General features: G+C 45.4%; 1 long non-coding RNA gene across 50 annotated transcripts in view; it reads right to left on the reverse strand.

Moving 5' to 3' along the window:
* LOC103690083 (uncharacterized) overlaps positions 1 to 27,518 on the reverse strand; it is a 73,239-nt gene that overhangs the window by 34,735 nt on the left and 10,986 nt on the right. For 20 of the 50 annotated variants that reach the window (XR_015646763.1, XR_015646759.1, XR_015646762.1 and 17 more), the window contains exons 5-19: positions 24,653 to 24,770; positions 21,931 to 22,082; positions 20,234 to 21,313; positions 19,729 to 19,797; positions 17,072 to 19,651; positions 14,549 to 16,641; positions 14,050 to 14,118; positions 13,808 to 13,972; positions 11,392 to 13,060; positions 8,869 to 10,961; positions 8,370 to 8,438; positions 5,713 to 8,292; positions 3,190 to 5,282; positions 2,691 to 2,759; positions 33 to 2,613 (exon numbers count right to left, since the gene is read on the reverse strand). This is a non-coding gene — a long non-coding RNA (uncharacterized LOC103690083). The remainder of the gene's footprint in view (positions 1 to 32; positions 2,614 to 2,690; positions 2,760 to 3,189; positions 5,283 to 5,712; positions 8,293 to 8,369; positions 8,439 to 8,868; positions 10,962 to 11,391; positions 13,061 to 13,807; positions 13,973 to 14,049; positions 14,119 to 14,548; positions 16,642 to 17,071; positions 19,652 to 19,728; positions 19,798 to 20,233; positions 21,314 to 21,930; positions 22,083 to 24,652; positions 24,771 to 27,518) is intronic. The other 30 variants (XR_015646768.1, XR_015646765.1, XR_015646753.1 and 27 more) reach the window with 28 other exon arrangements.

A 27,518-nucleotide genomic window follows, 5' to 3' on the forward strand; every position in this document is an offset into this window, starting at 1 on the left:
AGAGAAAAGAAAGCAAGCCTTGAGGCACCCACCTGCCTCATTCCTCTTCTCTTGGGAGGAATTCTGTGCAGTCCATGCTGAAATCCTGCCTTGCTCCCCATCTGCACCCAGCAGCATTCTGCCTCCCTGCTTGGCCCTGAAGTCTGATGGATTCCTGGTCTTGAGAGTGATCTCAGGGATCACTTCTAGGGAGAAAAAGGACAAGTGGCAACCTCAGGGCTGCACAAAAGCAAACCATCAGTGGACCTAGTGAAAGACCCACCCCATGAGTCTTAACTCAGAGCTGCAACAGGCTTGAAGGAGCCCAGGCACACCCAGATACCTAGGGCCGAGTCACCGTTAAAACTAACAGACCATAAAAGGAAAGGAATACAGAACAGACTAGGAGTACCAGATCTGGCAGGAAGGGATAAGCCCCTAGCCCCCGACATTCAGGACGTCCCAGCCCGCATGTACTCTTTTACCATGTTACAACCTCAGTTGAATATGATGCAAACCTGCCAATGTGTGTAGCTATACCTTATTACCTCATCATGTGAAATAACCAATCATATGTGAACATGTCTATATGCCTCGTTTAAATCCACCAATCCCCGTAACTATGCATCTGCTTCTGTACGCCCGCTTCTGCTTCCCCAAACCCTATAAAAGCCCCATGCTGGAGCTGCTGGGCGCGCAAGTCCTCTGAAGAGACTGTGTGCCCGCAGGTACCTGTGTTTTCCAATAAACCCTCTTGCTGATTGCATCGGAGTGGCCTCGGTTCGGTCATTGGGCGCTTGGGGTCTCCTCCTGAGGGAGAGGTCCTCTCCGGAGGTCTTTCACTAGTTCTTACCTACTTCACACAGACTGGATACCACGCTGTGTGTGATCCAGACAAGGGCTCTAGACAAAAGGCCTTGTGTGTCCTGTGCCAGGCTGACTCTAGTGGCCCTGGATAGAGGATCCAGATACCTGTCAACACTGAATGCTATGCACAACCCCACTTGGAGAAACATGTGCGCTGAAATCAGAGTGGTTTCCAAATGGATCTGTCACTGATTCTCTCTAGGGGATGCTTTAGTTCACACTGCAGCAAGGGCACAAGAGTCTTCCGACATTGGAGGCCTATTACTGTTTCCCATGACATAACTATATATGCCTGTTACTGTCTTCACTCTAGATTATACATTCAGTCTTATACTTGCCCTTGGCAACCAAGACATGGACCTCTGAGAGGAGCTGGGACTACACAGTGTGTGCCAGGGCAGCTTGGGCTAAACGGGGAGTGGATGTGTCTCAGCAAGAAGGCAAACTTAAAATCCGGCCCACACATGGCACAAGGAGCAGGAGACAGACATCCCCTTCAAGAGCCTGCACTTCTTTTCCTGTGGTTTCTTCTTGTCAGGTCCCAGATAAAAAGACCAAAACCCCGCCCCACAACTTCCTATGTCAGCTTGTCTACTGGTCTTCTCTTGGTCCTGTACTCTTCATTTTTAGCTCCAAGGTAGTGCTGGTGTTCAAATCTCTCCTGCTGGAGAGGAAAAGCACTGGGGTCCACTTGGAAGCCAAAGGAATCCTACCTGACATTGATTCCCCATTGCCAGGACTCATGGGAATGAAGCTGTAATGGCCCTGCACTGTAGCTCTGCCTACAGGATAGCAGTAGGGCACAGCAGAGGCTCACAAAGGCCATCCTTGACTACTCCTCCCCCATGCTCAAGCCTAAAAAAAAAATACAATAACCAAAACAGACAGACAAAAGCATGGATGTCTCGTATTTTCTTACTGTTTCACAGAAGTAACTCTCCACTGAACCTTCTCCGTTCAGACCTGTTAAACTCCCCTTGGATTTACTTGTGTTTCAAAGGTGGGTAAATTGGTGGATGAAGAAAGAGAAAGGAAAAACCTTGAAGCCTGGACGTTGTCTTTAGGATAAAATTAGTAACTGCCGAGGGTTTGTTCGGTGATGTTATTTAAGACAAGGTGAAACCTACTCCTGCCATCTGGTCATGGTAGCATGAACCTAGAAATTCTGAAATTCCCAGGGGCAAAGACAGAAGTCTCAAGGAAAGACCCAGGCCAGCCTGGTCCATGTAGTTAGCTCACAACAACTAGGGCTTAGCATTGTTCTTTGCTTTTAAACAATACCTCTATCATGTGAAACCTATGAAAAATTAATCATTCCAAAATTTTACGAAGACCAATAAGTATCTGGAATGGGTAAAAATGAGCCATCATAAAGAAAGAAAAAGAAATATTCCAGATCACACAAGGAAAAGAATCCCATAAAACAAGAAAAAAAAAAAAAAAACTGGTGAAATTACTCAAAGATGAGCTGAAGAACTCAGTACAGCCATCTTTGGCGTTTTTTTCAGACAGGAAGGGCGGGAGACAATCACTCACAAGAGCTTATGAGGAGCTCTACTGCCATCATGAGGATGCGGTTTCAAAACTGACAACACCACTGACCTTACTTCCCATGATCCTCAGCGATGGCGGAAGCTTTTCTGATGACAAGATCAGCTCTGGGTGCCGATTTGGGCTTCCTGGACTTCTCCTGAGGCCTCAACAGAGACTCTGTAGTTTCAGTACTGCTTTCTCATCAGCACCTGGACAGTGAGAGGCCTAGCTGGCCTAGGCCACCAACTAGTAGGTTAACATTGCCAAGTGAACGCTAGTTAAACCTGCCCCTCTGCTTCCTCTTCTAGTACCTCAGGTCAGCTCTGTACCTGGTCCAAGTCCCTCAGTCAAAACAGTCTGCATATTCTCAGAGGTCCTGCCTACGGAAGGAAAAAAAAAATGTAAGAGGCCAGTTTGCCCATTAGGGATTGTGAGACCCTCCCTGTTTTAAAATGGGGACAAGCAGGATCGAGGAAGTCCCTGTGTTCTGGAATGTCTGAAAGGCTTTCCGCATGATGGCGCTGTGGCCCCAAAGGAGTGAACGTGTCCTGACAGAAGCTCTCTCTCCCTGCCTTTCCAGTGTGAAAAAAAATTCAATGCAAAAGCAATATCCCAAAGCTGTGTGGGTCTAGCCTTCTTCCTGTCAGAAGACTGTTGTACTCCTAGAATTTAGCTTCTATTTTGCATTTTATGCCACTTCTAACAAGGATGGACCTGTGCTCCCACTAAATAAATACTTAAATGGATAAAAAGAAATATAAAAACAAAGCAAACAAGAAGAGAAAGGAAAGCAAGCCTTGAGGCACCCACCTGCCTCATTCCTCTTCTCTTGGGAGGAACTCTGTGCAGTCCACGCTCAAATCCTGCATTGCTCCCCATCTGCACCCAGCAGCATTCAGCCTCCATGCTTGCCCCTGGAGTCTGATGGATTCCTGGTCTTGAGAGCGATCTCTGGGATCACTTCTAGGGAGAAAAAGGACATGTGGCAACCTCAGGGCTGCACTAAAGCAAACCATCAGGGGACCTAGTTCTTACCTACTTCACATAGACTTCCCTGGATAGCATGCTGTGTGTGATCCAGACAAGGGCTCTAGACAAAAGGCCTTGTGTGTCCTGTGCCAGGCTGACTCTAGTGGCCCTGGATAGAGGATCCAGATACCTGTCAACACTGAATGCTTTACACAACCCCACTTGGAGAAACATGTGCGCTGAAATCAGAGTGGTTTCCAAATGGATCTGTCACTGATTCTCTCTAGGGGATGATTTAGTTCACACTGGAGCAAGGGCACAAGAGTCTTCCGACATTGGAGGTCTCTTACTGTTTCCCATGACATAACTATATATGCCTGTTACTGTCTTCACTCTAGATTATACATTCAGTCTTACACTTGCCCTTGGCAACCAAGGCATAGACCTCGGAGAGGAGCTGGGACTACATAATGAGTGCCAGGGCGGCTTGGGCTAAACGGGGAGTAGCTGTGTCTCAGCAAGAAAATCCTACCCACACATGGCACAAGGAGCAGGTGTCCCAGATAAAAAGGCCAAAGCCCCACCCCACAACATCCTGTGTCAGCCTGTCTCAGTCCCTACTGGTCTTCTCTTGGTCCTGTACTCTTCATTTTTAGCTCCTAGGTAGTAGTGGTGTTCAAATCTCTCCTGCTGGAGAGGAAAAGCACTGGGGTCCACTGTGGAAGCCAAAGGAATCCTACCTGGCATTGATTCCCCATTGCCAGGACTCATGGGAATGAAGCTGTAATGGCCCTGCACTGTAGCTCTGCCTACAGGATAGCAGTAGGGCACAGCAGAGGCTCACAAAGGCCATCCTTGACTACTCCTCCCCCATGCTCAAGCCTAAAAAAAAATACAATAACCAAAACAGAGAGACAAAAGCGTGGATGTCTCGTATTTTCTTACTGTTTCACAGAAGTAACTCTCCACTGAACCTTCTTCGTTCAGACCTGTTAAACACCCCTTGGATCTACTTGTGTTTCAAAGGTGGGTAGCTTGGTGGATGAAGAAAGAGAAAGGAAAAACCTTGAAGCCTGGACGTTGTCTTTAGGATAAAATTAGTAACTGCCGAGGGTTTGTTCGGTGATGTTATTTAAGACAAGGTGAAACCTACTCCTGCCATCTGGTCATGGTAGCATGAACCTAGAAATTCTGAAATTCTCAGGGGCAAAGACAGAAGTCTCAAGGAAAGACCCAGGCCAGCCTGGTCCATGTAGTTAGCTCACAACAACTAGGGCTTAGCATTGTTCTTTGCTTTTAAACAATACCTCTATCATGTGAAACCTATGAAAAATTAATCATTCCAAAATTTTACGAAGACCAATAAGTATCTGGAATGGGTAAAAATGAGCCATCATAAAGAAAGAAAAAGAAATATTCCAGAGCACACGAGGAAAAGAATCCCATAAAACAAGAAAAAAAAAATACTGGTGAAATTACTCAAAGATGAGCTGAAGAACTCAGTACAGCCATCTTTGGCGTTTTTTCAGACAGGAAGGGCGGGGGACAATCACTCACAAGAGCTTGTGTGGAGCTCTACTGCCATCATGAGGATGCGGTTTCAAAACTGACAACACCACTGACCTTACTTCCCATGATCCTCAGCGATGGCGGAAGCTTTTCTGGTGGCAAGATCAGCTCTGGGTGCCGATTTGGGCTCCCTGGACTTCTCCTGAGGCCTCAACAGAGACTCTGTAGTTTCAGTACTGCTTTCTCATCAGAACCTGGACAGTGAGAGGCCTAGCTGGCCTAGGCCACCAACTAGTAGGTTAACATTGCCAAGTGAACGCTAGTTAAACCTGCCCCTCTGCTTCCTCTTCTAGTACCTCAGGTCAGCTCTGTACCTGGTCCAAGTCCCTCAGTCAAAACAGTCTGCATATTCTCAGAGGTCCTGCCTACGGAAGGAAAAAAAAAATGTAAGAGGCCAGTTTGCCCATTAGGGATTGTGAGACCCTCCCTGTTTTAAAATGGGGACAAGCAGGATCGAGGAAGTCCCTGTGTTCTGGAATGTCTGAAAGGTTTTCCACATGATGGCGCTGTGGCACCAAAGGAGTGAAGGTGTCCTGACAGAAGCTCTCTCTCCCCGCCTTTCCAATATGAAAAAAAATTCATTGCAAAAGCAGTATCCCAAAGCTGTGTGGGTCTAGCCTTCTTCCTGTCAGAAGACTGTTTTACTCCTAGAATTTAGCTTCTATTTTGCATTTTATGCCATTTCTAACAAGGATGGACCTGTGCTCCCACTAAATAAATACTTAAATGGATAAAAAGAAATATAAAAACATAGCAAGCAAGAAGAGAAAAGAAAGCAAGCCTTGAGGCACCCACCTGCCTCATTCCTCTTCTCTTGGGAGGAATTCTGTGCAGTCCATGCTGAAATCCTGCCTTGCTCCCCATCTGCACCCAGCAGCATTCTGCCTCCCTGCTTGGCCCTGAAGTCTGATGGATTCCTGGTCTTGAGAGTGATCTCAGGGATCACTTCTAGGGAGAAAAAGGACAAGTGGCAACCTCAGGGCTGCACAAAAGCAAACCATCAGTGGACCTAGTGAAAGACCCACCCCATGAGTCTTAACTCAGAGCTGCAACAGGCTTGAAGGAGCCCAGGCACACCCAGATACCTAGGGCCGAGTCACCGTTAAAACTAACAGACCATAAAAGGAAAGGAATACAGAACAGACTAGGAGTACCAGATCTGGCAGGAAGGGATAAGCCCCTAGCCCCCGACATTCAGGACGTCCCAGCCCGCATGTACTCTTTTACCATGTTACAACCTCAGTTGAATATGATGCAAACCTGCCAATGTGTGTAGCTATACCTTATTACCTCATCATGTGAAATAACCAATCATATGTGAACATGTCTATATGCCTCGTTTAAATCCACCAATCCCCGTAACTATGCATCTGCTTCTGTACGCCCGCTTCTGCTTCCCCAAACCCTATAAAAGCCCCATGCTGGAGCTGCTGGGCGCGCAAGTCCTCTGAAGAGACTGTGTGCCCGCAGGTACCTGTGTTTTCCAATAAACCCTCTTGCTGATTGCATCGGAGTGGCCTCGGTTCGGTCATTGGGCGCTTGGGGTCTCCTCCTGAGGGAGAGGTCCTCTCCGGAGGTCTTTCACTAGTTCTTACCTACTTCACACAGACTGGATACCACGCTGTGTGTGATCCAGACAAGGGCTCTAGACAAAAGGCCTTGTGTGTCCTGTGCCAGGCTGACTCTAGTGGCCCTGGATAGAGGATCCAGATACCTGTCAACACTGAATGCTATGCACAACCCCACTTGGAGAAACATGTGCGCTGAAATCAGAGTGGTTTCCAAATGGATCTGTCACTGATTCTCTCTAGGGGATGCTTTAGTTCACACTGCAGCAAGGGCACAAGAGTCTTCCGACATTGGAGGCCTATTACTGTTTCCCATGACATAACTATATATGCCTGTTACTGTCTTCACTCTAGATTATACATTCAGTCTTATACTTGCCCTTGGCAACCAAGACATGGACCTCTGAGAGGAGCTGGGACTACACAGTGTGTGCCAGGGCAGCTTGGGCTAAACGGGGAGTGGATGTGTCTCAGCAAGAAGGCAAACTTAAAATCCGGCCCACACATGGCACAAGGAGCAGGAGACAGACATCCCCTTCAAGAGCCTGCACTTCTTTTCCTGTGGTTTCTTCTTGTCAGGTCCCAGATAAAAAGACCAAAACCCCGCCCCACAACTTCCTATGTCAGCTTGTCTACTGGTCTTCTCTTGGTCCTGTACTCTTCATTTTTAGCTCCAAGGTAGTGCTGGTGTTCAAATCTCTCCTGCTGGAGAGGAAAAGCACTGGGGTCCACTTGGAAGCCAAAGGAATCCTACCTGACATTGATTCCCCATTGCCAGGACTCATGGGAATGAAGCTGTAATGGCCCTGCACTGTAGCTCTGCCTACAGGATAGCAGTAGGGCACAGCAGAGGCTCACAAAGGCCATCCTTGACTACTCCTCCCCCATGCTCAAGCCTAAAAAAAAAATACAATAACCAAAACAGACAGACAAAAGCATGGATGTCTCGTATTTTCTTACTGTTTCACAGAAGTAACTCTCCACTGAACCTTCTCCGTTCAGACCTGTTAAACTCCCCTTGGATTTACTTGTGTTTCAAAGGTGGGTAAATTGGTGGATGAAGAAAGAGAAAGGAAAAACCTTGAAGCCTGGACGTTGTCTTTAGGATAAAATTAGTAACTGCCGAGGGTTTGTTCGGTGATGTTATTTAAGACAAGGTGAAACCTACTCCTGCCATCTGGTCATGGTAGCATGAACCTAGAAATTCTGAAATTCCCAGGGGCAAAGACAGAAGTCTCAAGGAAAGACCCAGGCCAGCCTGGTCCATGTAGTTAGCTCACAACAACTAGGGCTTAGCATTGTTCTTTGCTTTTAAACAATACCTCTATCATGTGAAACCTATGAAAAATTAATCATTCCAAAATTTTACGAAGACCAATAAGTATCTGGAATGGGTAAAAATGAGCCATCATAAAGAAAGAAAAAGAAATATTCCAGATCACACAAGGAAAAGAATCCCATAAAACAAGAAAAAAAAAAAAAAACTGGTGAAATTACTCAAAGATGAGCTGAAGAACTCAGTACAGCCATCTTTGGCGTTTTTTTCAGACAGGAAGGGCGGGAGACAATCACTCACAAGAGCTTATGAGGAGCTCTACTGCCATCATGAGGATGCGGTTTCAAAACTGACAACACCACTGACCTTACTTCCCATGATCCTCAGCGATGGCGGAAGCTTTTCTGATGACAAGATCAGCTCTGGGTGCCGATTTGGGCTTCCTGGACTTCTCCTGAGGCCTCAACAGAGACTCTGTAGTTTCAGTACTGCTTTCTCATCAGCACCTGGACAGTGAGAGGCCTAGCTGGCCTAGGCCACCAACTAGTAGGTTAACATTGCCAAGTGAACGCTAGTTAAACCTGCCCCTCTGCTTCCTCTTCTAGTACCTCAGGTCAGCTCTGTACCTGGTCCAAGTCCCTCAGTCAAAACAGTCTGCATATTCTCAGAGGTCCTGCCTACGGAAGGAAAAAAAAAATGTAAGAGGCCAGTTTGCCCATTAGGGATTGTGAGACCCTCCCTGTTTTAAAATGGGGACAAGCAGGATCGAGGAAGTCCCTGTGTTCTGGAATGTCTGAAAGGCTTTCCGCATGATGGCGCTGTGGCCCCAAAGGAGTGAACGTGTCCTGACAGAAGCTCTCTCTCCCTGCCTTTCCAGTGTGAAAAAAAATTCAATGCAAAAGCAATATCCCAAAGCTGTGTGGGTCTAGCCTTCTTCCTGTCAGAAGACTGTTGTACTCCTAGAATTTAGCTTCTATTTTGCATTTTATGCCACTTCTAACAAGGATGGACCTGTGCTCCCACTAAATAAATACTTAAATGGATAAAAAGAAATATAAAAACAAAGCAAACAAGAAGAGAAAGGAAAGCAAGCCTTGAGGCACCCACCTGCCTCATTCCTCTTCTCTTGGGAGGAACTCTGTGCAGTCCACGCTCAAATCCTGCATTGCTCCCCATCTGCACCCAGCAGCATTCAGCCTCCATGCTTGCCCCTGGAGTCTGATGGATTCCTGGTCTTGAGAGCGATCTCTGGGATCACTTCTAGGGAGAAAAAGGACATGTGGCAACCTCAGGGCTGCACTAAAGCAAACCATCAGGGGACCTAGTTCTTACCTACTTCACATAGACTTCCCTGGATAGCATGCTGTGTGTGATCCAGACAAGGGCTCTAGACAAAAGGCCTTGTGTGTCCTGTGCCAGGCTGACTCTAGTGGCCCTGGATAGAGGATCCAGATACCTGTCAACACTGAATGCTTTACACAACCCCACTTGGAGAAACATGTGCGCTGAAATCAGAGTGGTTTCCAAATGGATCTGTCACTGATTCTCTCTAGGGGATGATTTAGTTCACACTGGAGCAAGGGCACAAGAGTCTTCCGACATTGGAGGTCTCTTACTGTTTCCCATGACATAACTATATATGCCTGTTACTGTCTTCACTCTAGATTATACATTCAGTCTTACACTTGCCCTTGGCAACCAAGGCATAGACCTCGGAGAGGAGCTGGGACTACATAATGAGTGCCAGGGCGGCTTGGGCTAAACGGGGAGTAGCTGTGTCTCAGCAAGAAAATCCTACCCACACATGGCACAAGGAGCAGGTGTCCCAGATAAAAAGGCCAAAGCCCCACCCCACAACATCCTGTGTCAGCCTGTCTCAGTCCCTACTGGTCTTCTCTTGGTCCTGTACTCTTCATTTTTAGCTCCTAGGTAGTAGTGGTGTTCAAATCTCTCCTGCTGGAGAGGAAAAGCACTGGGGTCCACTGTGGAAGCCAAAGGAATCCTACCTGGCATTGATTCCCCATTGCCAGGACTCATGGGAATGAAGCTGTAATGGCCCTGCACTGTAGCTCTGCCTACAGGATAGCAGTAGGGCACAGCAGAGGCTCACAAAGGCCATCCTTGACTACTCCTCCCCCATGCTCAAGCCTAAAAAAAAATACAATAACCAAAACAGAGAGACAAAAGCGTGGATGTCTCGTATTTTCTTACTGTTTCACAGAAGTAACTCTCCACTGAACCTTCTTCGTTCAGACCTGTTAAACACCCCTTGGATCTACTTGTGTTTCAAAGGTGGGTAGCTTGGTGGATGAAGAAAGAGAAAGGAAAAACCTTGAAGCCTGGACGTTGTCTTTAGGATAAAATTAGTAACTGCCGAGGGTTTGTTCGGTGATGTTATTTAAGACAAGGTGAAACCTACTCCTGCCATCTGGTCATGGTAGCATGAACCTAGAAATTCTGAAATTCTCAGGGGCAAAGACAGAAGTCTCAAGGAAAGACCCAGGCCAGCCTGGTCCATGTAGTTAGCTCACAACAACTAGGGCTTAGCATTGTTCTTTGCTTTTAAACAATACCTCTATCATGTGAAACCTATGAAAAATTAATCATTCCAAAATTTTACGAAGACCAATAAGTATCTGGAATGGGTAAAAATGAGCCATCATAAAGAAAGAAAAAGAAATATTCCAGAGCACACGAGGAAAAGAATCCCATAAAACAAGAAAAAAAAAATACTGGTGAAATTACTCAAAGATGAGCTGAAGAACTCAGTACAGCCATCTTTGGCGTTTTTTCAGACAGGAAGGGCGGGGGACAATCACTCACAAGAGCTTGTGTGGAGCTCTACTGCCATCATGAGGATGCGGTTTCAAAACTGACAACACCACTGACCTTACTTCCCATGATCCTCAGCGATGGCGGAAGCTTTTCTGGTGGCAAGATCAGCTCTGGGTGCCGATTTGGGCTCCCTGGACTTCTCCTGAGGCCTCAACAGAGACTCTGTAGTTTCAGTACTGCTTTCTCATCAGAACCTGGACAGTGAGAGGCCTAGCTGGCCTAGGCCACCAACTAGTAGGTTAACATTGCCAAGTGAACGCTAGTTAAACCTGCCCCTCTGCTTCCTCTTCTAGTACCTCAGGTCAGCTCTGTACCTGGTCCAAGTCCCTCAGTCAAAACAGTCTGCATATTCTCAGAGGTCCTGCCTACGGAAGGAAAAAAAAAATGTAAGAGGCCAGTTTGCCCATTAGGGATTGTGAGACCCTCCCTGTTTTAAAATGGGGACAAGCAGGATCGAGGAAGTCCCTGTGTTCTGGAATGTCTGAAAGGTTTTCCACATGATGGCGCTGTGGCACCAAAGGAGTGAAGGTGTCCTGACAGAAGCTCTCTCTCCCCGCCTTTCCAATATGAAAAAAAATTCATTGCAAAAGCAGTATCCCAAAGCTGTGTGGGTCTAGCCTTCTTCCTGTCAGAAGACTGTTTTACTCCTAGAATTTAGCTTCTATTTTGCATTTTATGCCATTTCTAACAAGGATGGACCTGTGCTCCCACTAAATAAATACTTAAATGGATAAAAAGAAATATAAAAACATAGCAAGCAAGAAGAGAAAAGAAAGCAAGCCTTGAGGCACCCACCTGCCTCATTCCTCTTCTCTTGGGAGGAATTCTGTGCAGTCCATGCTGAAATCCTGCCTTGCTCCCCATCTGCACCCAGCAGCATTCTGCCTCCCTGCTTGGCCCTGAAGTCTGATGGATTCCTGGTCTTGAGAGTGATCTCAGGGATCACTTCTAGGGAGAAAAAGGACAAGTGGCAACCTCAGGGCTGCACAAAAGCAAACCATCAGTGGACCTAGTGAAAGACCCACCCCATGAGTCTTAACTCAGAGCTGCAACAGGCTTGAAGGAGCCCAGGCACACCCAGATACCTAGGGCCGAGTCACCGTTAAAACTAACAGACCATAAAAGGAAAGGAATACAGAACAGACTAGGAGTACCAGATCTGGCAGGAAGGGATAAGCCCCTAGCCCCCGACATTCAGGACGTCCCAGCCCGCATGTACTCTTTTACCATGTTACAACCTCAGTTGAATATGATGCAAACCTGCCAATGTGTGTAGCTATACCTTATTACCTCATCATGTGAAATAACCAATCATATGTGAACATGTCTATATGCCTCGTTTAAATCCACCAATCCCCGTAACTATGCATCTGCTTCTGTACGCCCGCTTCTGCTTCCCCAAACCCTATAAAAGCCCCATGCTGGAGCTGCTGGGCGCGCAAGTCCTCTGAAGAGACTGTGTGCCCGCAGGTACCTGTGTTTTCCAATAAACCCTCTTGCTGATTGCATCGGAGTGGCCTCGGTTCGGTCATTGGGCGCTTGGGGTCTCCTCCTGAGGGAGAGGTCCTCTCCGGAGGTCTTTCACTAGTTCTTACCTACTTCACACAGACTGGATACCACGCTGTGTGTGATCCAGACAAGGGCTCTAGACAAAAGGCCTTGTGTGTCCTGTGCCAGGCTGACTCTAGTGGCCCTGGATAGAGGATCCAGATACCTGTCAACACTGAATGCTATGCACAACCCCACTTGGAGAAACATGTGCGCTGAAATCAGAGTGGTTTCCAAATGGATCTGTCACTGATTCTCTCTAGGGGATGCTTTAGTTCACACTGCAGCAAGGGCACAAGAGTCTTCCGACATTGGAGGCCTATTACTGTTTCCCATGACATAACTATATATGCCTGTTACTGTCTTCACTCTAGATTATACATTCAGTCTTATACTTGCCCTTGGCAACCAAGACATGGACCTCTGAGAGGAGCTGGGACTACACAGTGTGTGCCAGGGCAGCTTGGGCTAAACGGGGAGTGGATGTGTCTCAGCAAGAAGGCAAACTTAAAATCCGGCCCACACATGGCACAAGGAGCAGGAGACAGACATCCCCTTCAAGAGCCTGCACTTCTTTTCCTGTGGTTTCTTCTTGTCAGGTCCCAGATAAAAAGACCAAAACCCCGCCCCACAACTTCCTATGTCAGCTTGTCTACTGGTCTTCTCTTGGTCCTGTACTCTTCATTTTTAGCTCCAAGGTAGTGCTGGTGTTCAAATCTCTCCTGCTGGAGAGGAAAAGCACTGGGGTCCACTTGGAAGCCAAAGGAATCCTACCTGACATTGATTCCCCATTGCCAGGACTCATGGGAATGAAGCTGTAATGGCCCTGCACTGTAGCTCTGCCTACAGGATAGCAGTAGGGCACAGCAGAGGCTCACAAAGGCCATCCTTGACTACTCCTCCCCCATGCTCAAGCCTAAAAAAAAAATACAATAACCAAAACAGACAGACAAAAGCATGGATGTCTCCTATTTTCTTACTGTTTCACAGAAGTAACTCTCCACTGAACCTTCTCCGTTCAGACCTGTTAAACTCCCCTTGGATTTACTTGTGTTTCAAAGGTGGGTAAATTGGTGGATGAAGAAAGAGAAAGGAAAAACCTTGAAGCCTGGACGTTGTCTTTAGGATAAAATTAGTAACTGCCGAGGGTTTGTTCGGTGATGTTATTTAAGACAAGGTGAAACCTACTCCTGCCATCTGGTCATGGTAGCATGAACCTAGAAATTCTGAAATTCCCAGGGGCAAAGACAGAAGTCTCAAGGAAAGACCCAGGCCAGCCTGGTCCATGTAGTTAGCTCACAACAACTAGGGCTTAGCATTGTTCTTTGCTTTTAAACAATACCTCTATCATGTGAAACCTATGAAAAATTAATCATTCCAAAATTTTACGAAGACCAATAAGTATCTGGAATGGGTAAAAATGAGCCATCATAAAGAAAGAAAAAGAAATATTCCAGATCACACAAGGAAAAGAATCCCATAAAACAAGAAAAAAAAAAAAAAAACTGGTGAAATTACTCAAAGATGAGCTGAAGAACTCAGTACAGCCATCTTTGGCGTTTTTTTCAGACAGGAAGGGCGGGAGACAATCACTCACAAGAGCTTATGAGGAGCTCTACTGCCATCATGAGGATGCGGTTTCAAAACTGACAACACCACTGACCTTACTTCCCATGATCCTCAGCGATGGCGGAAGCTTTTCTGATGACAAGATCAGCTCTGGGTGCCGATTTGGGCTTCCTGGACTTCTCCTGAGGCCTCAACAGAGACTCTGTAGTTTCAGTACTGCTTTCTCATCAGCACCTGGACAGTGAGAGGCCTAGCTGGCCTAGGCCACCAACTAGTAGGTTAACATTGCCAAGTGAACGCTAGTTAAACCTGCCCCTCTGCTTCCTCTTCTAGTACCTCAGGTCAGCTCTGTACCTGGTCCAAGTCCCTCAGTCAAAACAGTCTGCATATTCTCAGAGGTCCTGCCTACGGAAGGAAAAAAAAAATGTAAGAGGCCAGTTTGCCCATTAGGGATTGTGAGACCCTCCCTGTTTTAAAATGGGGACAAGCAGGATCGAGGAAGTCCCTGTGTTCTGGAATGTCTGAAAGGCTTTCCGCATGATGGCGCTGTGGCCCCAAAGGAGTGAACGTGTCCTGACAGAAGCTCTCTCTCCCTGCCTTTCCAGTGTGAAAAAAAATTCAATGCAAAAGCAATATCCCAAAGCTGTGTGGGTCTAGCCTTCTTCCTGTCAGAAGACTGTTGTACTCCTAGAATTTAGCTTCTATTTTGCATTTTATGCCACTTCTAACAAGGATGGACCTGTGCTCCCACTAAATAAATACTTAAATGGATAAAAAGAAATATAAAAACAAAGCAAACAAGAAGAGAAAGGAAAGCAAGCCTTGAGGCACCCACCTGCCTCATTCCTCTTCTCTTGGGAGGAACTCTGTGCAGTCCACGCTCAAATCCTGCATTGCTCCCCATCTGCACCCAGCAGCATTCAGCCTCCATGCTTGCCCCTGGAGTCTGATGGATTCCTGGTCTTGAGAGCGATCTCTGGGATCACTTCTAGGGAGAAAAAGGACATGTGGCAACCTCAGGGCTGCACTAAAGCAAACCATCAGGGGACCTAGTTCTTACCTACTTCACATAGACTTCCCTGGATAGCATGCTGTGTGTGATCCAGACAAGGGCTCTAGACAAAAGGCCTTGTGTGTCCTGTGCCAGGCTGACTCTAGTGGCCCTGGATAGAGGATCCAGATACCTGTCAACACTGAATGCTTTACACAACCCCACTTGGAGAAACATGTGCGCTGAAATCAGAGTGGTTTCCAAATGGATCTGTCACTGATTCTCTCTAGGGGATGATTTAGTTCACACTGGAGCAAGGGCACAAGAGTCTTCCGACATTGGAGGTCTCTTACTGTTTCCCATGACATAACTATATATGCCTGTTACTGTCTTCACTCTAGATTATACATTCAGTCTTACACTTGCCCTTGGCAACCAAGGCATAGACCTCGGAGAGGAGCTGGGACTACATAATGAGTGCCAGGGCGGCTTGGGCTAAACGGGGAGTAGCTGTGTCTCAGCAAGAAAATCCTACCCACACATGGCACAAGGAGCAGGTGTCCCAGATAAAAAGGCCAAAGCCCCACCCCACAACATCCTGTGTCAGCCTGTCTCAGTCCCTACTGGTCTTCTCTTGGTCCTGTACTCTTCATTTTTAGCTCCTAGGTAGTAGTGGTGTTCAAATCTCTCCTGCTGGAGAGGAAAAGCACTGGGGTCCACTGTGGAAGCCAAAGGAATCCTACCTGGCATTGATTCCCCATTGCCAGGACTCATGGGAATGAAGCTGTAATGGCCCTGCACTGTAGCTCTGCCTACAGGATAGCAGTAGGGCACAGCAGAGGCTCACAAAGGCCATCCTTGACTACTCCTCCCCCATGCTCAAGCCTAAAAAAAAATACAATAACCAAAACAGAGAGACAAAAGCGTGGATGTCTCGTATTTTCTTACTGTTTCACAGAAGTAACTCTCCACTGAACCTTCTTCGTTCAGACCTGTTAAACACCCCTTGGATCTACTTGTGTTTCAAAGGTGGGTAGCTTGGTGGATGAAGAAAGAGAAAGGAAAAACCTTGAAGCCTGGACGTTGTCTTTAGGATAAAATTAGTAACTGCCGAGGGTTTGTTCGGTGATGTTATTTAAGACAAGGTGAAACCTACTCCTGCCATCTGGTCATGGTAGCATGAACCTAGAAATTCTGAAATTCTCAGGGGCAAAGACAGAAGTCTCAAGGAAAGACCCAGGCCAGCCTGGTCCATGTAGTTAGCTCACAACAACTAGGGCTTAGCATTGTTCTTTGCTTTTAAACAATACCTCTATCATGTGAAACCTATGAAAAATTAATCATTCCAAAATTTTACGAAGACCATTAAGTATCTGGAATGGGTAAAAATGAGCCATCATAAAGAAAGAAAAAGAAATATTCCAGAGCACACGAGGAAAAGAATCCCATAAAACAAGAAAAAAAAAATACTGGTGAAATTACTCAAAGATGAGCTGAAGAACTCAGTACAGCCATCTTTGGCGTTTTTTCAGACAGGAAGGGCGGGGGACAATCACTCACAAGAGCTTGTGTGGAGCTCTACTGCCATCATGAGGATGCGGTTTCAAAACTGACAACACCACTGACCTTACTTCCCATGATCCTCAGCGATGGCGGAAGCTTTTCTGGTGGCAAGATCAGCTCTGGGTGCCGATTTGGGCTCCCTGGACTTCTCCTGAGGCCTCAACAGAGACTCTGTAGTTTCAGTACTGCTTTCTCATCAGAACCTGGACAGTGAGAGGCCTAGCTGGCCTAGGCCACCAACTAGTAGGTTAACATTGCCAAGTGAACGCTAGTTAAACCTGCCCCTCTGCTTCCTCTTCTAGTACCTCAGGTCAGCTCTGTACCTGGTCCAAGTCCCTCAGTCAAAACAGTCTGCATATTCTCAGAGGTCCTGCCTACGGAAGGAAAAAAAAAATGTAAGAGGCCAGTTTGCCCATTAGGGATTGTGAGACCCTCCCTGTTTTAAAATGGGGACAAGCAGGATCGAGGAAGTCCCTGTGTTCTGGAATGTCTGAAAGGTTTTCCACATGATGGCGCTGTGGCACCAAAGGAGTGAAGGTGTCCTGACAGAAGCTCTCTCTCCCCGCCTTTCCAATATGAAAAAAAATTCATTGCAAAAGCAGTATCCCAAAGCTGTGTGGGTCTAGCCTTCTTCCTGTCAGAAGACTGTTTTACTCCTAGAATTTAGCTTCTATTTTGCATTTTATGCCATTTCTAACAAGGATGGACCTGTGCTCCCACTAAATAAATACTTAAATGGATAAAAAGAAATATAAAAACATAGCAAGCAAGAAGAGAAAAGAAAGCAAGCCTTGAGGCACCCACCTGCCTCATTCCTCTTCTCTTGGGAGGAATTCTGTGCAGTCCATGCTGAAATCCTGCCTTGCTCCCCATCTGCACCCAGCAGCATTCTGCCTCCCTGCTTGGCCCTGAAGTCTGATGGATTCCTGGTCTTGAGAGTGATCTCAGGGATCACTTCTAGGGAGAAAAAGGACAAGTGGCAACCTCAGGGCTGCACAAAAGCAAACCATCAGTGGACCTAGTGAAAGACCCACCCCATGAGTCTTAACTCAGAGCTGCAACAGGCTTGAAGGAGCCCAGGCACACCCAGATACCTAGGGCCGAGTCACCGTTAAAACTAACAGACCATAAAAGGAAAGGAATACAGAACAGACTAGGAGTACCAGATCTGGCAGGAAGGGATAAGCCCCTAGCCCCCGACATTCAGGACGTCCCAGCCCGCATGTACTCTTTTACCATGTTACAACCTCAGTTGAATATGATGCAAACCTGCCAATGTGTGTAGCTATACCTTATTACCTCATCATGTGAAATAACCAATCATATGTGAACATGTCTATATGCCTCGTTTAAATCCACCAATCCCCGTAACTATGCATCTGCTTCTGTACGCCCGCTTCTGCTTCCCCAAACCCTATAAAAGCCCCATGCTGGAGCTGCTGGGCGCGCAAGTCCTCTGAAGAGACTGTGTGCCCGCAGGTACCTGTGTTTTCCAATAAACCCTCTTGCTGATTGCATCGGAGTGGCCTCGGTTCGGTCATTGGGCGCTTGGGGTCTCCTCCTGAGGGAGAGGTCCTCTCCGGAGGTCTTTCACTAGTTCTTACCTACTTCACACAGACTGGATACCACGCTGTGTGTGATCCAGACAAGGGCTCTAGACAAAAGGCCTTGTGTGTCCTGTGCCAGGCTGACTCTAGTGGCCCTGGATAGAGGATCCAGATACCTGTCAACACTGAATGCTATGCACAACCCCACTTGGAGAAACATGTGCGCTGAAATCAGAGTGGTTTCCAAATGGATCTGTCACTGATTCTCTCTAGGGGATGCTTTAGTTCACACTGCAGCAAGGGCACAAGAGTCTTCCGACATTGGAGGCCTATTACTGTTTCCCATGACATAACTATATATGCCTGTTACTGTCTTCACTCTAGATTATACATTCAGTCTTATACTTGCCCTTGGCAACCAAGACATGGACCTCTGAGAGGAGCTGGGACTACACAGTGTGTGCCAGGGCAGCTTGGGCTAAACGGGGAGTGGATGTGTCTCAGCAAGAAGGCAAACTTAAAATCCGGCCCACACATGGCACAAGGAGCAGGAGACAGACATCCCCTTCAAGAGCCTGCACTTCTTTTCCTGTGGTTTCTTCTTGTCAGGTCCCAGATAAAAAGACCAAAACCCCGCCCCACAACTTCCTATGTCAGCTTGTCTACTGGTCTTCTCTTGGTCCTGTACTCTTCATTTTTAGCTCCAAGGTAGTGCTGGTGTTCAAATCTCTCCTGCTGGAGAGGAAAAGCACTGGGGTCCACTTGGAAGCCAAAGGAATCCTACCTGACATTGATTCCCCATTGCCAGGACTCATGGGAATGAAGCTGTAATGGCCCTGCACTGTAGCTCTGCCTACAGGATAGCAGTAGGGCACAGCAGAGGCTCACAAAGGCCATCCTTGACTACTCCTCCCCCATGCTCAAGCCTAAAAAAAAAATACAATAACCAAAACAGACAGACAAAAGCATGGATGTCTCGTATTTTCTTACTGTTTCACAGAAGTAACTCTCCACTGAACCTTCTCCGTTCAGACCTGTTAAACTCCCCTTGGATTTACTTGTGTTTCAAAGGTGGGTAAATTGGTGGATGAAGAAAGAGAAAGGAAAAACCTTGAAGCCTGGACGTTGTCTTTAGGATAAAATTAGTAACTGCCGAGGGTTTGTTCGGTGATGTTATTTAAGACAAGGTGAAACCTACTCCTGCCATCTGGTCATGGTAGCATGAACCTAGAAATTCTGAAATTCCCAGGGGCAAAGACAGAAGTCTCATGGAAAGACCCAGGGCAGCCTGGTCCATGTAGTTAGCTCACAACAACTAGGGCTTAGCATTGTTCTTTGCTTTTAAACAATACCTCTATCATGTGAAACCTATGAAAAATTAATCATTCCAAAATTTTACGAAGACCAATAAGTATCTGGAATGGGTAAAAATGAGCCATCATAAAGAAAGAAAAAGAAATATTCCAGATCACACAAGGAAAAGAATCCCATAAAACAAGAAAAAAAAAAAAAAACTGGTGAAATTACTCAAAGATGAGCTGAAGAACTCAGTACAGCCATCTTTGGCGTTTTTTTCAGACAGGAAGGGCGGGAGACAATCACTCACAAGAGCTTATGAGGAGCTCTACTGCCATCATGAGGATGCGGTTTCAAAACTGACAACACCACTGACCTTACTTCCCATGATCCTCAGCGATGGCGGAAGCTTTTCTGATGACAAGATCAGCTCTGGGTGCCGATTTGGGCTTCCTGGACTTCTCCTGAGGCCTCAACAGAGACTCTGTAGTTTCAGTACTGCTTTCTCATCAGCACCTGGACAGTGAGAGGCCTAGCTGGCCTAGGCCACCAGCTAGTAGGTTAACATTGCCAAGTGAACGCCAGTGAAACCCGCCCCTCTGCTTCCTGTTCTAGTACCTCCGCTCAGCTCTGTACCTGGTCCAAGTCCCTCAGTCAAAAGTGTCTGCATATTCTGAAAGGTCTTGCCTACAGAAGGAAAAAAAATGTAAGAGGCCAGTTTGCCCATTAGGGATTGTGAGACCCTCCCTGTTTTAAAATGGCGACAAACAGGATCAAGGAAGTCCCTGTGCAACCATGTTCTGGAATGTTTGAAACATAATCCGCATGATGGCGCTGTGGCCCCAAAGGCGTGACGATGTCCTGACAGGAGCTCTCTCTCCCCGCCTTTCCAATATGAAAAAAAATTCATTGCAAAAGCAGTATCCCACAGCTGTGTGGGTCTAGCCTTCTTCCTCTCAGAAGCATGCTGTACTCCTAGAATTTAGCTGCTACTTTGCATTTTATACCATTTCTAACAAGGATGGACCTGTGCTCCCACTAAATAAATAATTGAATGGATAAAAAGAAATATAAAAACAAAGCAAGCAAGAAGAGAAAGGAAAGCAAGCCTTGAGACACCCACCTGCCTCATTCCTCTTCTCTTGGGAGGAACTCTGTGCAGTCCACCCTCAAATCCTGCATTGCTCCCCATCTGCACCCAGCAGCATTCTGCCTCCCTGCTTGCCCCTGGAGTCTGATGGATTCCTGGTCTTGAGAGAGATCTCAGGGATCACTTCTAGGGAAAAAAGGACATGTGGCAACCTCAGGGCTGAACAAAAGCAAACCATCAGGAGACCTAGTTCTTACCTACTTCACACAGACTTCCCTGGATACCACGCTGTGTGTGATCCAGACAAGGGCTCTAGACAAAAGGCCTTGTGTGTCCTGTGCCAGGCTGACTCTAATGGCCCTGGATAGAGGATCCAGATACCTGTCAACACTGAATGCTTTACACAACCCCACTTGGAGAAACATGTGCGTTGAAATCAGAGTGGTTTCCAAATGGATCTGTCACTGATTCTCTCTAGGGGATGATTTAGTTCACACTGGAGCAAGGGCACAAGAGTCTTCCGACATTGGAGGCCTATTACTGTTTCCCATGACATAACTATATATGCCTGTTACTGTCTTCATACTAGATTATATTATCACAGGAGCCTGGTCCATATAGTCAGTTCACTACAACCAGAGCTTTAGTCCTTTGCTTCTAAATCTCCACAATAACTATGGTGTAAAACCCATGAAAAAATCAATCATTGTAAAATTTTAAGAAGACCATTAAGTATTGGAAATGGATAAAAAACGAGCTGTCATACAGAAAGAAAAGGAGATATCTTAGGTAACAAAAGGAAAAGGCAAAAAATAAAATAAAATACTGGTGAAATTACTCAAAGTTGAGCTGAAGAAGTCAGGACAGCCACCCTTGGTGGTTTTTTTAGACAGGAAGGGCGGGAGACAATCACTCACAAGCGCTTGTGTGGAGCTCTACTGCCATCATGAGGTTACGGTTTCAAAACTGACAACACCACTGACCTGCCTCCCCATGATTCTTAGTGATGGTAGAAGATTACAGGCAGAAGATCAGCTCTGGTTGCCTATTTGCGCTTCCTGGACTTCTTAGGTCCCAACAGAGACTCTGACTGTAGTGCTTTCTCTTCAGAACCTAGAAAGTGAGGTGTCTGGCTGCCTTAGGCGACCAGGTGGTAGGTTAACATGGCTAGCTGACCGAGGCTGGCACCCGCCCCTCTGCTTCCTGTTTCTAGACCTCGGGTCATCTGTGTACTTGGTGAAAGTCTCTCAGTCAACAGGGTCTGCATTAATACTCTGTAATGTCCTGTGTTTCCCATCTGCCTACAAAAGGAGTGAAAAAATGTAAGAGGCAAGCTTGGCCATTCGGGATTTTGAGACCCTCCCTGTTTCAAAATGGCAACAAGCAGGAACGATGGAAGTCCCAGTGCATGCCTGTGCAGGACTGTAGGAAACATGTTCCGCATGATGGCGCTGTGACCCCATACCAGTGAAGGTCCCCTGACTGAAGCTCTCTGTCCCCGCCTTTCCAGTATGAAAAAAAATTAGATACGAACGCTTCTGTCTAGCCTTCCTCCTTTCAGAAGACTGTTGTACTCCTAGAGTTTAGCTTCTATTTTGCATTTTATACCAATGTCATTTCTAAGGAGGCTGGACCTGTCCTCCCAATAAGGAAATAATTAAATGGATAAAAAGAAATATAAAAAGAAAGCAAACAAGAAGGGAAAGGAAAGCAAGCCTTGAGGCACCCACCTGCCTCATTCCTCTTCTCTTGGGAGGAACTCTGTGCAGTCCATGCTCAAATCCTGCATTGCTCCCCATCTGCACCCAGCAGCTTTCTGCCTCCCTGCTTGCCCCTGAAGCTGATGGATTCCTGGTCTTGAGAGCGATCTCCGGGATCACTTCTAGGGAGCAAAAGGACATGTGGCAACCTCAGGGCTGCACAAAGCACTACTAGGCCTTCATGCTTGCTTGTGAAGTCTGCTTGTCCCCTGAACTGGAGCAGCCTGGTTAATGTTGTTCAATGCACCAGAGCTTCATAGATACAAAACGCAAACTAAAAACCTCTCTCCCAGTCCAACTCTTAATTCTGTCAAAATCTTATAGCTCCAACAGTCACTAAGCCATTCATAAAGTCAGAATCTTCTTGATCTAAACACCTCTTCCCCACTCACCCTAAACACATACATTGAATGACTGTTTCCAACAGAGAAATTCTGCAATATAAGTAATTAAGCCACAGATTTGTTAAGTAAACAAAACATGTCACAATAATATTCCTAGGATCATTGCAAATTTCCAGGCCAGGCAGAAGTAGAGACCCTAACTCAAAACAAGAGCACCTCACTTAATCTGTATTTCTCAAGTGATTTTTAGAGCTTCTTTTCTACATTGCTTTTATAACATAATGTTTATAAGTAAGAATGACACCATTCCTGAGTTCTCATTTTCCTCAAGTCTTTCTTAACTATAAACTGGTCTAATTCAATGTATAATGTACTATCCTATCCAATTTTTATATAGATTTAGAGATTGTGTGAAATAAAATCAAGACATGTATATACAAAATGATGTGTGCATAGATACTTAAAAAGGTTATCCGTGCTTTGAAACAAGTTTTGGCACTGCTTTATACCCAGCATGTCCTCTTTTGGAGTGCTGTGAAAGCATCATTCTGAAAGTTACCAATGAGCGATCCTACAAGGTTCTCTACCAAAGATTTACTTAACAATTCTTCATATGCACCATCGCCCCAGTGTAAATCACAGTAAGTGGTGGAACATAACTCATGACATTGGAACACACTGAATTCTCACGAGAGAAGATGGCAGCACTCGGAGTGATGTCTCATAGACGCTGTTGAGTACTCAGCAAAGCACTATGTAATGTGACTGACATGTGGCAATGATGGCTGCCACCCTTCTTTTATGTCTCAGGCCAATACAAAGCCACAATTCACTTCCTCCTGCCTTGGAGAGTAGCCAGGCTACTAACTATTTCGGCAGGCAGGAGAGAACAGTCTTCTAATCTCAGATAAAGATTAGATAGGCCAGGAACCTGAGACTTGGGAGTCTGAGATTAGCCTGTGCCACAAAGTAAATCCTTGCCTGAGGGAAAGAAAAAGGTAGGGTATCCAAGGAGGGAAAGATTTGTAATTCCACCTATTCCTGAGGCTACTGATCTTAAAATTCAGAGCAGCCTGGTCAACATACTAAATTCCTAGGCAACCCAAGCAACACTGGGTGGCCTTGCTTCAAAGGGAAAGTGACCTTCACGAATGGCTCTGAGGTAGAAGGCTTATCTCTGCACCTTGCCTGAGGTCCCAAGTTTAATCTTCAGTACATTGTGTGTGTGTGTATAATCATAGTTAAATAAATATAATTATATAAGAACATAAATATATGTATATATAAATATAGTATAAGTGTTAAATATTATCTAAATGATATATAAAATTATATAATTACAAATATATACATATATTACATATATGTGTATACACACATGGTCTAAAATCATAGGAAGTGTACTCATTGATCTGGGTCTAATAGAAAGAACTAAAAAGGAACTTGACTTGTGCAAGGATTTTAAGAAATTTCTTCCCTTTTCTGCTTTTCTCCACATTACTTACAGCATTAAAAAGGCTTTAAGGTATTGGACAAGAAACCACACTTTAGTGAACAAAAATCCAGTGAAAATTTACCTAGGGAAAACACAAAAGTCTGGACAGAATAGGTGATTTTAGTCCTTACGTTGGTTTGAGAAGGAAAACAAAAGTAAAATGGCCGCTCCATTACCCTGCTCCACTGAATTTGACAAAATGGAGGGCAGGCTTTCTTGGAGCTTTTTCCCTATCAGCGAAAGGTTTGTTTTTTCAGACAAAGAAGGGCGGGAGAAGAGGACGCAAAGATGGCGGTTCTGGCGGTATCTGGAGCCCTACTGCCACCATGCGGCCACAGTTTCCAAGAAAGCAGCACATGTGTCAGGTTCTTTCCCATGAACCTTAGCGGTATGCAAAGATGGAGCCTGCTGGGATTGGAAATGACCTGGACTCTGCTGTTAGGCATACTTCCTTATATTACTAGGGCACAAGTTATAATCTGAACCCTTAAAACTACTTTTGGGTAGAACCTGGAGCTTCCAAGGCACACAGACACAGGAAGTCATGGGCTAATACTTCAATTCTGAGACTTGCAGGCATTTGAGACAAATGCAGGTCTTTGTGGGATATTTTCCTCTACATCTCATCTTGTGGAGAAAGAATTGTCTTTCCTGCGGTAAATCTACTCTTTGGAGTCCTTTTAGTTTCTATCAGAGTATAACTGATAGGACAGTAAAAGGAAGTTTACAAGCATTTGTTATGTACTTGATGTGTGAATGTCTTTGGACAGCCAGCCAAAGGTGGAGTGCTCGCCATGACATTACTGTCTGACCCAGAGCACCAAAGAAAGCCGACCCTTTTAGTGATACTCACAGTTCTATGTAAAACCAAAGAAACTGGGAGGATGGAGATCCTGCCCCTTGACTTCCTGTGTCAATGTCTTCTGACAGCTGTTGGTCCACAGGGAGAATACACCAGGGTCCAGATCCATCTGCAGTAAAGAAAGTGACCCAAGTCTGAGTGCAAGCCTCTGAGATCTCCCCAAAGGCTAGACTAGCTGCTGGAAGTGTTGAGCTCATGGGAATGACGTCTTCATGGGCCTGTTCTTTCCTTCAGATAAGGACTCAGTATGCAGACCCGAACTCACCAAAATATGTCACATTCAGTTTCTCAAGGGCCAAGATTAAATGATACCACTTTTCGCGCCACCAAAACAACCTGCTTGTCTTTTTTAAAAAGAAACTTCCTCCGCAAGATGGCAGTAAAGTTCCAGGTATGCATACAGACGCCCACTCCTACCCCGCCCTTCCGATCTAAAAAAAAATAAAAAAAAGAAAAGAAAAAACAAAATGCTCACTAGAAAAGAGGTCATCAGGAAAACAGGGCCGCTGCTTTATATTTGCCTTGCGTGGACAAGTCACAAAGTAAGCTTATTTCTGTCTGAAGCCAAAGTGAGGACTATGGTCATCACCATCATTCTCAGCAAGAATCTTGTTTTCTTAGTATTATATACTGCTGCTCTTGGTTTCATGTCTTTAGCAACCCAAATTATTGTTTGTTGCTTTATATGCAAACCCTCATAAGCCTGGCCTAAGAGAAATAAAGAAATTAAGAAACGTTAATGGCACAGGGAGGCATCTCTAAGACCCTGACGACTTATTAGTAATAATGACAAACTTACTTTGGTTATTGTTAAAACAATGAAGACTATCGCAATAAAAACCTTTCAACAGGGAAAAAATTAATCAGACTCAGCCCTGAATACAGCAAAGGCTGCTAGGGACTTACAACCAAGGCGCTAAGTGGGGACTATCAGTGTATGGGAAATGTCTTCATTTTTTTTTTTTTTTCTTTTTTTTTTTCGGAGCTGGGGACCGAACCCAGGGCCTTGCGCTTCCTAGGCAAGCGCTCTACCACTGAGCTAAATCCCCAACCCCTCATTTTTTTTTTTTAATATGGGACTATATCAAACTGACTAACTCTACTGTTCAAAGATGAATATCTATTATTCAAATTAATTACTAATTAATTAAGGGTTCAGATGGACTGGGGTATGATTTAATGAATGAATAAACACACACACACAGAGAGAGAGAGAGAGAGAGAGAGAGAGAGAGAGAGAGTGTTAACTTAGAAAGTAGGAGGGCCTGAGAGAGAGAGAGAGAGAGAGAGAGAGAGAGAGAGAGTGTGTGTGTTAACTTAGAAAGTAGGAGGGCCAGACCTCAGCACAGCAAACCAAGCATGGTGACTCATGACTATAATCCCAGCACAGGTAAACGAGAGAGAGAGAGAGAGAGAGAGAGAGAGAGAGAGAGAGAGAGAGAGAAGATGAGACCACAAAAGCTTATTTCTTTTAAGGAGAGACAGTAGATAAAGTCTGGTCAAGGAGATTGTCACCACTGGAGGCAGTAAATAGTCCTCCTCTATTTACTGGGCTAAAGTAAATGAAATGGGAGGTACCTATTTGCTTTAGATTCCTAGAAGACATGCTCAGATATCCTTCTTTGGAGCCATGTCATTATCTCCTTTTGAGCAGAAATTTCTCAAATATATAAAACTCATATGATTCATCTCTTAACACAGGTCTTTAACTGGCTAGTCATAGCTGCATTAGTAAAACAGATTGAGCCCTAATTCAGGTTTTTGGTGTTGTTTCTGGTTGGCTGTAAAACTTGTCTCCATCTGTCACTACTGAAAACAAGACATAATATTGAGAGGGAAGAATATCACTCATTTTCTCTCCGATGTAATCTATGGGGATACAGGAACTACAAAGGTAGATGGGGGTTTACAACAGAAAAGGAATGTTCCTCCACTGAAGTTACTTAACTGGGGAAAAAATTATGGAGGTTTTGGTTTTAGCTCTCATACTTTAGTCTGACCGGATGATTTTTTTTTCTTATGGGGATTTGTGTTCATCTGCATTTACTATATAATGAAAATACCTATTAAATTCCTTGGACTCGGTGAATGACTGTCTCAAAACAATAGGACAGGGAGCTGCTGGTGGTGGCGGGTAACACTTTCAGTTAGTCAGTTTCTTATGCTGCAATGTTGCTTTAGGAAAAGGTGAAACAGTCAGAGAGTGAGAGACAGCGGGCCCTGTTCCTGAGCGCAAGGCTTCTGCAACCAAAGTCCCGCCTCACAACTTCCGGAAAGCTAAGAGCAGCTTTTGCTTTCCTCAACACTGATGAAATGTTTCCCAGTCTACATCGAACTTCTGCCCAGAACTCCTAGACTAACTTAAGACTCGAAAAAAGGTGGGCCATTTTGATATTAGGGCCAGCTAGTCTTCTTTACAGAATGGATTTGTAAAAACCGGAAGTCCTCTCGAGAATTCGATAATAACTGCGCTCTGGGATTTGAACCTATATCCACGCGATGGCAGTAGAGCTCCAGATAGACAAACAGTTAACAATGTGTGCCTTTCTTCTCCCGCCCATCGCATCCGCAAAAAAAGAAAAAAAAAAAGGTACCGGCAAGCATGGCTACCAGGATCATTTAAAAAAAAAAAAAAAAATCAAACAAACAAAACTTGTCTGTTTTTCTAAACCGAAAACCAAACAGTAGCAGAAAATCACTATGCTCATCAAGAATTAAAAGGAAAAAAAAAATTAAAAAAAAAAAGATTAAAAAAAAATCTAAATTTTAGATTCCTTTAATCTCAGCACTCTGGAGGCAGAGGAGGGCAGGTCTTTGAGCTCCAAGCCAGCCTGTCTACAGAGTGAGTCCCAGGACA

The sequence above is a fragment of the Rattus norvegicus genome, chromosome X (assembly GCF_021556685.1).
Source record: "Rattus norvegicus strain SHRSP/BbbUtx chromosome X, alternate assembly SHRSP_T2T, whole genome shotgun sequence".
Classification (NCBI taxonomy): domain Eukaryota; kingdom Metazoa; phylum Chordata; class Mammalia; order Rodentia; family Muridae; genus Rattus; species Rattus norvegicus.